The sequence below is a fragment of the Lactuca virosa genome, chromosome 2, assembly GCF_052849685.1.
Source record: "Lactuca virosa cultivar CGN04683 chromosome 2, Lactuca_virosa_CGN04683_v6, whole genome shotgun sequence".
NCBI classification, from domain to species: Eukaryota; Viridiplantae; Streptophyta; class Magnoliopsida; order Asterales; family Asteraceae; genus Lactuca; species Lactuca virosa.
In genome coordinates this window covers 284,316,015-284,325,260 of record NC_136427.1, presented here as the reverse complement: position 1 = coordinate 284,325,260, position 9,246 = coordinate 284,316,015, and the positions used below count along the sequence as shown (strand labels likewise).

General features: G+C 36.0%; 1 pseudogene; it reads right to left on the bottom strand.

Moving 5' to 3' along the window:
- Positions 1-830: 830 nt before the first annotated feature.
- On the bottom strand, positions 831-2,601 carry LOC145161272 (putative E3 ubiquitin-protein ligase RHC2A pseudogene; annotated as a pseudogene).
- Between the last annotated feature and the right edge of the window lie 6,645 nt (positions 2,602-9,246).

Genomic DNA, 9,246 nt, shown 5'->3' with positions numbered 1-9,246 from the left:
ATTATATATATAAAAAACTCTCAATTATTTTTGTCAAACATTTATATTACATTTTATCGGATGTCCCCGAAAGGACATCCGATCAAATTGGAACGATACAAATAAAAATTATAGTTTAGTTTCTAACTAACTTGAAGTAACTAAAATTATCACACGAAGTTACTGAACTGAGCAAAACGAAAGACGTCTTATTTTCAAAATGATCCTTTCAATGTAAAAATGATCACAAAACAATCATTTTTGATTTTCACAATATACATTTCGATTTGCAAAATACATGGTCCCTACTCTACTAATTTAATATTTTATTTTTCTAATTTGCAGTGTAACCGACTCGCAAATTAAGAACAAGATTTTCAAAATAAAACCAGTTTTCAAGATCAAAAAGTTAGTTGGAATAATCAACAAAATCATTTCGTAAATTAATAAAACAATTTCCCAAAGTCTACTTCACAAAATAATTGGTTATGAGAATATGATATGATACCGAGACTTTTAGCATCAATTTGCTATAAGGTGAACAGAGCAGTCCACGTTTTATATCAAGGTGACAGGCTGTATCCAGGAATTAAAAAGACCGAAAAATTATGCCTCAGGCCCAGCAGCAGCCAGCAAAGCATATCCCCTTTTTGTTCTTTTATGCCGCCGGCGCCGGCACACACAATCTTAATTTGCCGACATGAGATCAGATATTCAAAGATCAAACCCAGGCGAATACTTCCTTATCCGACGAACAACGCTAACTGTGCCTAAAAAGATTTGTGATTCTCATCTTTTGTGCACGCAAATCAAGACACTAACAAAGCTTTCATCTGTTGAATTCAATAAAATTTCCCAAAAAACGAAACAATATCTTGACATTGATATAACACAAGCAGATTAAGCTAAACTAAAAAAAAGAAAAAAGAAAAAAGAAAAAAGAAAAAAAACTGCAGGTACTCTCATTAATGAAGGATTCATATGTTGTAATCTCAGTGTTTTGGTATTTACATTCAGCCTGAAGCTTCATCTCCTCGGAGGCTCGGTATGTCCGTCGAACGTGACAGCCCCCCTGCGTCTACGTGACGACCCGCTCAATGTAGACGACAAAGATCTACTTCTATGGCTTGCTCGATCATCAGAACTTGAACTAGAACTCGAAGCCAAAGCTCTTCTTCCTGTTCTTACACATCCACCTCCTAAACAGGAGAACAAATTGCGGAAAACACTTCCTAATCCATGCCGTTCTCTAGTGACACTGCCTCTTGAAGCCCATGAAATCCTCCTCGGAGCTCCATTCTGGTTGAAACCACCATCCATTTCTGTGAAAACGACTGGCAATTCTCTCTCGCCGCCTCTTCTTCCTCCGGAAAATCTCCCCACGGCAAATCCGCCTCCAGGAAGCCGCCATATGGTTAAGCCCACGGCTTCTTCTTCGTTTCCGGATTGGTTATTTGCTTCTCTGGGTTGATCTCCTGAATCTGTGTTTTCTGTTGGTAATTCATGGCGGCATACAGGGCACGAGTTGCGTAAAGCGAGCCAGGGGAGAATGCAATCGGAATGGTATAGATGTTGACACGGCATTTCTTTAGCTTCTGATCCTAAATCGAATGGTTCCTTACAAACAGCACAATATGATTCGATTGACACGTGATTTTCTTGAATTTCAATAGTTGGCATTGCTTCAATGGCCGCTTTTGATGCAGGTGGATTGTTGTCAATTCTCCCCAATCCATTCCCTTCTATTTGCGCCAATTGGTCCAATAACCGATCAAAACCAGAACCCAATAGAAACTCTGACATACTTGCCGGCAATGGTCTTAGACCCGATCCGGCTCCATCGTCGTAATACAGCTCAAACCCCCCGCCGGTGCCAGATTCCTCCGTACCACTACCCGGTTCTTCCGGTGTGCTTGTTGGTCCACGGAGAACAATAACTGGGTTAAATGGCGACCGTTCACCAGCATTTCTTCTAGCTCGTCGGAGTAACGGCGGGCTAGGGCTCGGCGCCGGGCTGTGTTGCCCGTTTCCAACCATGTACATGGCCGCAGCAGGAAACCGACTCCGGTGATACTCCGAGATCACAGACCCATTTAATCTATTCGGGCTATCAATCTCCTCTATGAAACCTCCGTAGCAATCGGGACAAGATAAAGATGAATCTTCTTGATTGATTCGGACCCTAATAGATCGGTTGCATCTGTAGCACCAGTACGATGATGATGAAGACCCAGCCGTTGACATCTATGAGTCTAAAAAACTGATATGACGAAAAATTACAAACCCCAAATCGATTTTACCAGGAATTCGATAACTCGCCTTTAAATTTCTTCAAGAACACCGCAAAGATTGAATCCTCTTCTTCAAATAATGAATCTTTATAAGAAATGAGCCCTAAATACACATAACAAAACCCCCAAACTGTATAAACTGAGAAAAAGAATCTTCAATCAAGAAATTGATGGAATAAACCATGGACATGAAGCTTGAAATGGAAATTTAAAAATGGGTTAACGACGAAACAGGAGTATAATCGGTGGAAAAGGGGAATCTCTCCGGCAGGGAGAGAGATGATAAAGAGAGTGGGTGTGATGAAAGAGAAGAAGAATAAACGATTCGTAAAAAAACTAAAAATTATATGAAGGAGAAGGGAACGCGTGAGAGAGATTGGCGTGACATTAACGCTTGCAATGACCAGACACGTCAGACGACTTTTAGTGGAATCAGTCAAAGTTATGATTCCAAAATTTTATTTACATTTTGCTACCTTCATTTGTTATGTGAGCTTTAAGCTCTCCCCTCCAACTTTAAGATATTGCAAACTTAATGGAATTGTAAAACACACTTTATTTATTAATGTGATTGTTGTTGCCATCCTCGTTTTAAATAAGTATAGTTCAATAAGTTACGTTATTTTTTGGTTTGTCTTTTTGTAACTTTTGATTTGAATTAAAAATCAAACTTGTAATTAAGTTTTAAATATAATTTGAAGCATCACCTCTTGTACAACACCTAACTTAATTTATTATAATCATTTCATTATGTTCATAAATAAAAATATAATGGTATCAATGAAGTTGAAGGCTTTTAACTATTTTGGTATGTTTTAAGTTAACAAATTTGTAGTTAATTAATTTCCAATCTAAACACAGTAGTGTCAAATTTGTCGATTAATGATTTTTGATTATTATGTTGTTGGGTTCGTTTAAAATCGGATAAAACCGGATATAACAAGATAATCAACACCGTTAAGATGGGACATGTCGAATCCATTATAAAGTCCATCATGTCAGACGGAGCACTACAACTACACAATTTGAACATTAAACCTTTTTTTATATAATCTTTTATCTCAAATTTTATGTTCATATCGAAGGCAAAATATAAAAATATATAATGCATATTATTTCAACGAATACACGCTTTATTATTTGATGTTCCCCTATGTATATCGTGAAAAAAAATTTGAACGTATATTTTTTTTATAAAACGAGATAAGTTAAGCTAAATATTGAATATTATATCATATTATATAGAATGAATTATAACTTGTGATATTTTAATATTTAAAAGAAAATTTCAGTTATATGTTACATAATAGTATAGTATTAAAAAGGGAGTTTTTTTTAGCTCGAAGTTAGTTCTACATTTAACTAAAAGATTGTAGGACCCAAATATTAAAAAAAAATATGTTATTTATTAGTTTTATTCCTTCATCAACATTCTTTTAGGATTATTAAAAAATTATTAAATTAGAAACTTTTAACAACTGGTAAATAACAATGGCAAAACATGTGTATCAAACAATAATAAGGGGATCGTTTTTGTAGTTCCCTCTTCGTGTCTATAGCCGAGTATTATTCTCCTAATCTAACTTTTGAACGGTCGAGCATTGTATTCATTTCTTCCTTTCACTTCTTTTATGTTCCAAACTTCGTTTCCAAACAAGGTGTCTAACCATGAGGTCTTGGGTTCAATCCCAAGCAAATACTAACATGACCGTTCAAAAAAAAAAGAATGCATACTTTTATATTTATCTATTTAAATTGAATAGCAGTTTATATCCAAAGGAAATTCTATACATACCCTTCAATTGTTTAATAGTATCTGTGTATTCTTATAATGTGACAATTTATGTGAATGAGATGTACGTATAGCAACACCTAAATTGCATGGTTATATAAGTTTAATAAGATTTATATATAAACCTTATGTTGAGATTTTATTAAATGTATAAGGAAGCGTATGTGATGTTCCGTCCTGGTCGAGATGTGCTTCGGGGAACCCTTCGAACCTAAGACCACACTAGAAATAAATAGTCAGTCGTATTCCATGATTGGTTATTGAATACGCTTTGACAGTTAAGTTAGTATTTAGCCGAAGTGGGGTGAAATAGTAGCATTTTATGGGTGTGAGTTGTACTCAAACCAATTACATTCTTAATCGGGTACTATAGAGTTCGATTGTTGTTATTGAAATACAAGGTACCGTATTTGGATCCTTACTTTGACGATATTTTTTTAATTGCTTAATATATAAAAAATGACAAACTAGCAAGTAACTAGAAGAAAAAACAATTACAAAGAGTTATGGATCATTAGGTTTTGTAACCACAAAGTCCAATTAATAAAGTTCCTACTACTTCTATTATTAAATCATCTGAAAGAAGTAATCACAATGATCTCAAAAAGATTACTCATTCCCATATTAGGAGACCGAAAGATTATACAATTTTGATTATGCCATAAAGTTCAAAACCACAACCTCCAACATCTTACTCTTTTATGCACCAAATCAAACATAAATACATAATCAACCCCGGTCAACAACTCGAAAATATTAGTGAACAAAGGTAAAGGCAAATCAAGCCATTTGATTACCTTCCCTCAAAGCCATTCAGCAAGATCACTAGGGATGACAACAGTGGCGAGGCTAGGTATAAGGAAGGTGGGTCCTAGGACCCATCTAATTCTCTTAGTTTGTCTAAAATTTCTATTGAAATTTTTAGGGACCTACCTTAAAAAAAATTTAGGACCTACCTTAACTATAAAAATATTTGAATTTGTAAAGAAAATTTTATATAGAAAAATTAGTGAACTATGTGGTTTTCTATTCTAGAATCGCCACTTGATGGCAACGGAGCGGGTTTGGGACGGATTGTAGTAATCCCCGCCCCGTCCCCGAATATGAAAACCAATCACATCCCTGACCCGATCCCTGACAGGTACCCGTTTACAAAACACCATCGGGTATGCGGGTATCCCAACAGGTTAACGGAGATCCCCCATTTAACATTCAAATTAAAAATAATTTTGCTATGATGAAAATACAAAATCATTAGACTTAGTGATTGCAAGCATAAATTCACATCCAAAATAATTCTGATAATATATAAAACCAGTAAGAAAGACGTACTAGTTGTGATACATAAGTGGTTACTAGCGGCAAAAAAACAATAAAGACCATTCACAAATCATAATATCACTATTACTCTAAGTAGTATGAATAAAAAATGGCAAAACACTATCCTTACAAATAAAACAGATAGCTATCTCAAGAAATTATCTTCTCAAATGGTTCACGGCAAAGAAGATAACTCAAGGAAATTAATATATGAGTAAGTTACACCGATGGTCCCTGTAGTTTGGGCTTACTTACACGTTTGGCCTTTAACTTCTTTTTTTAACTCGGATCGTCCTACAATATATTTTTGTTGCGTCCTTAGTCCTTACAAACTTAAAAGACTATATTATCCTTCTTAATTTATTTTTTAATTTATTTATTTTTTAAATAATAGCTAATATAACTATTAAAATGCAATGGGTCCTTCCCCCCACCCCCCACGTGATCCGTTCCTACATCCATTCTATGTTTGGGTACTACCATCCCACATGATCCATTTCCTTCCGTTCATGCTTCTTTTTCGACCAGTCGACCCGTCATCCCATCCTCCCATTCCATAATTAGAACACTAAATCAAAATCACAATCAAAAGAATACCACATCAAAATCAGAACCGATGCCAAAACAGATTTCATGTTTACAGTACACTTTCATCGTCGCCTACAACTATGTCTTCTCTGACTTGAATTCCTCTCACCCCCACCTGAAATCAAACCATTGTGTCTTCTGTACCTAAACTCTAAACCAAAATCAAAACTAAAACTGAAATAAAAATCGAACATGAAACCAAGGATCAAAAGAAAACAAAAATCAAATACTAATAGCAAAATAACCTGAAATCAAAAACTAAATTGAAATCAAAACTGCTGATAAAATCCCTGAAACTCAAAATCAAAAGTTCTAAGGGGTCTTCGAAAACCTGATGATAAAAACCCAGATATTTATGAGTATATATGTTGGTGGAGATGGTGGAGTAAGTTAAAGATGCACCGAAGACACATGAACTCGTCGCCCCGGTCACTAGCTATACAATCAGGTAGATCGATTTTATTTTGCTTGTGATGTTATTTGAAGGTTGATCGATTTCTCGACCACAGTCGACCACTACCTTCTTAATTTTGATCCCCATTTTTCTCTTGTTCTTCAATGTTCCCTTGTTCTTTATTTGTTTTTTTATTCTGCTTCTTGTTTTTTGATTTTAGGGATCTTTGTTTCACACCTATTATAATCAGAGTTCACAATGGTGGGGTAGACATCGGTGGTATTTTAGGGCTCTAGATCACTGATGGGACTGGAGGATGGTGGTGGGGTGGAATGTGGAGGGAGGAAGGCCATAGTTTGGGGAGGTAGAAAGGCGACGATGGTCCCAAGCGAGGGGTAGATGATGTTGGTTTCCACTCGATTTCTCTGGTTCTATCCACTACAACTATATCAGGAAGAAGAAGATGAAACGGAAATAGAAGAAAGAACGAAGGAAAGGGGAAAGAAAGGATGTGAGGTCTAGATGGGTAGTTTGGGGTGGGATTTGTTTTATTTAAATAATAATATAAATTATGAATAAAATTAAAATGTAATTATAAAGGGTACAATAGTCTTTTTAGGTATATTAGGGACCGGATACGTAACAAAAACATATAATAGGGACCGTCCGAGTTAAAAAAAACAAGTTAGGGATCACACGTGTAAATTACCCCAGACCATAGGGACCATTCGTGTAATTTACTCTTATATATATATATATATATATATATATATATATATATATATATATATATATATATATATATATATATATATATATATATGAACGGTTTCAGGTAACGGGTTTCGGTTTCGGTTTTAGGTAATCAGAACAGGTATTATGTTTACCATCCCCATAATCGAAAACGCGAAAATTTTCTAAAATCATACAAAACCCGATCCCGGCCCCAATTAACCGACCCCAAACCTGACCCTATTATGTCGATTTTCGGTTTTCACCATCGGGTTCGGTTTCTTTTTCCATCCCTAAAGATCACTAACCACAAACAAATTATCAGTGGCTTCAATTGTGTCAACAACACAATAATCAAAATCATTAATTGATATATTCGGATTACCATGTCATGTTCTCAACCAAAACTCATGGAAAAACCGAGATTTCTCTTTATAGGAATCTTGTTCAGTAAAACGCATCATAAGACCCATGAAAGTGGGATCGAGTACTATTAACCAAAAATGAACCATCATGCTCTAATTTCATTCCTAACTATCCTGATTAGCCAAGATAACCAATTAATTCAACCGAACAATCAAAGTCGAAAGTTCCTGACAAGTGAAACCACTACTAATCTCTCTAATCCGCTATCATGACCAATTTGTTTGTTCTGTTACAAAACACACATTGTCGAAATGTAGATGATATGATCATCGTATTCGGGACACACCCAAATCGGAATATGATGTGTGATTTTATATACTAAAATTTTATCTAAGTTTTAAATATGTAGGACTTGTTTATTCTTAAATGGGCTAAAACACAATAGGTAGTGTACCTAATCATGTAGCAGTATAGTTGTGCAAGACCAAGTATCGAACTATAACGTACCAAAATTCATAGTAAAATTTTCATTTTTTTAAAACCATAAACAATACAAACGATTTGTTCCAAAACCATCCAAAGTAATTATATCGTGAAAACATCAGAGTAAAAGATCATAAATTGTCAATGCGAAAAACTCTGGGGGATGTTGTGCAGTCACTTCGGGCCCTTCCCTTTCGTACCGGAAGTAACTGAAACCATAAGCATAAAGCTTAGTGAGTTCCCCATAACACCACATACCATACATACAATAGAGATTGCTATGTACCAACCATAGTCTTGCCATTATTCCATGAGTCGTATCATGGTCTTTCCTTGCCAGGTCGGGGGCCAAAACCCTGGGTCTTACAGACAAGTGCCAAGAGCCACCTCTTGGTCTTCAATGCAAGGGTCTGATCCCTGGTCTTGCATGCAATTTGTCGGGATCCACCTCCGGGTCTTTCATACAAATACCAAGGGTCACCCCCTAGTCTTCCTATTTAATATAAACAAATCGGCCAACATTGGTGCATTTGACCCCCGAGTATAGTGATGAGACTCACCTGAATCACAACGTTGACTAAAACCTCACACAACGCCGAACTGACCATAGGCAACAACTCTCACCGCAAAAGATGGATGTTAAACACCTCCTATCAATCCACACCAGGCAAACCCTAAGTCTACCTTCTAAAAATAGAAATTTGACCATAAGTCAACCCATGCCAAAGGTCAATGGTCAACGTTGACTCACCCACGTTGTGGCTATCATCAGCCACGTCGAGGCCCCTAATGGACAAAACAGATCATCTGAACCCAATCACCATGGCGTAGCGACCCGACACCATGTCGTGGTAACTGGGTTCCAAAAAGCTTAATTGATTAAGTTTTTTTCTTCAACCTTACTAGCTTCAAAGCTCATATCTAACTCTAAACATGATCTAGAAGGATAAAGTTTCTAAATTTACCCATTAGGACCATCCAAAAAGGTCCAAAAACTCAAACCCTAGGTTCCACAATGCATAAACTTAACCATTAAGCCCTTAATCCAAAAAAGTCCTTAACCCAACCACCCTATAAGGGTTTCTAATACTAGATCTATCATAAATGTGGAAGCTTTATAGACATGTATTTCCAATACATGTCTAAGATCCATTTTAGGTCAAATATGAGCTTTAAGGACCAAGTATAAGCAAAAGATAAGAACTTCCACCAAAGACTAGATCCATAACACATAATACTCTTGGGATCCAGGAAAGTCATAAAGTTGCCAACTTTATGAAATTCTTCCTTCCAAACTTTCC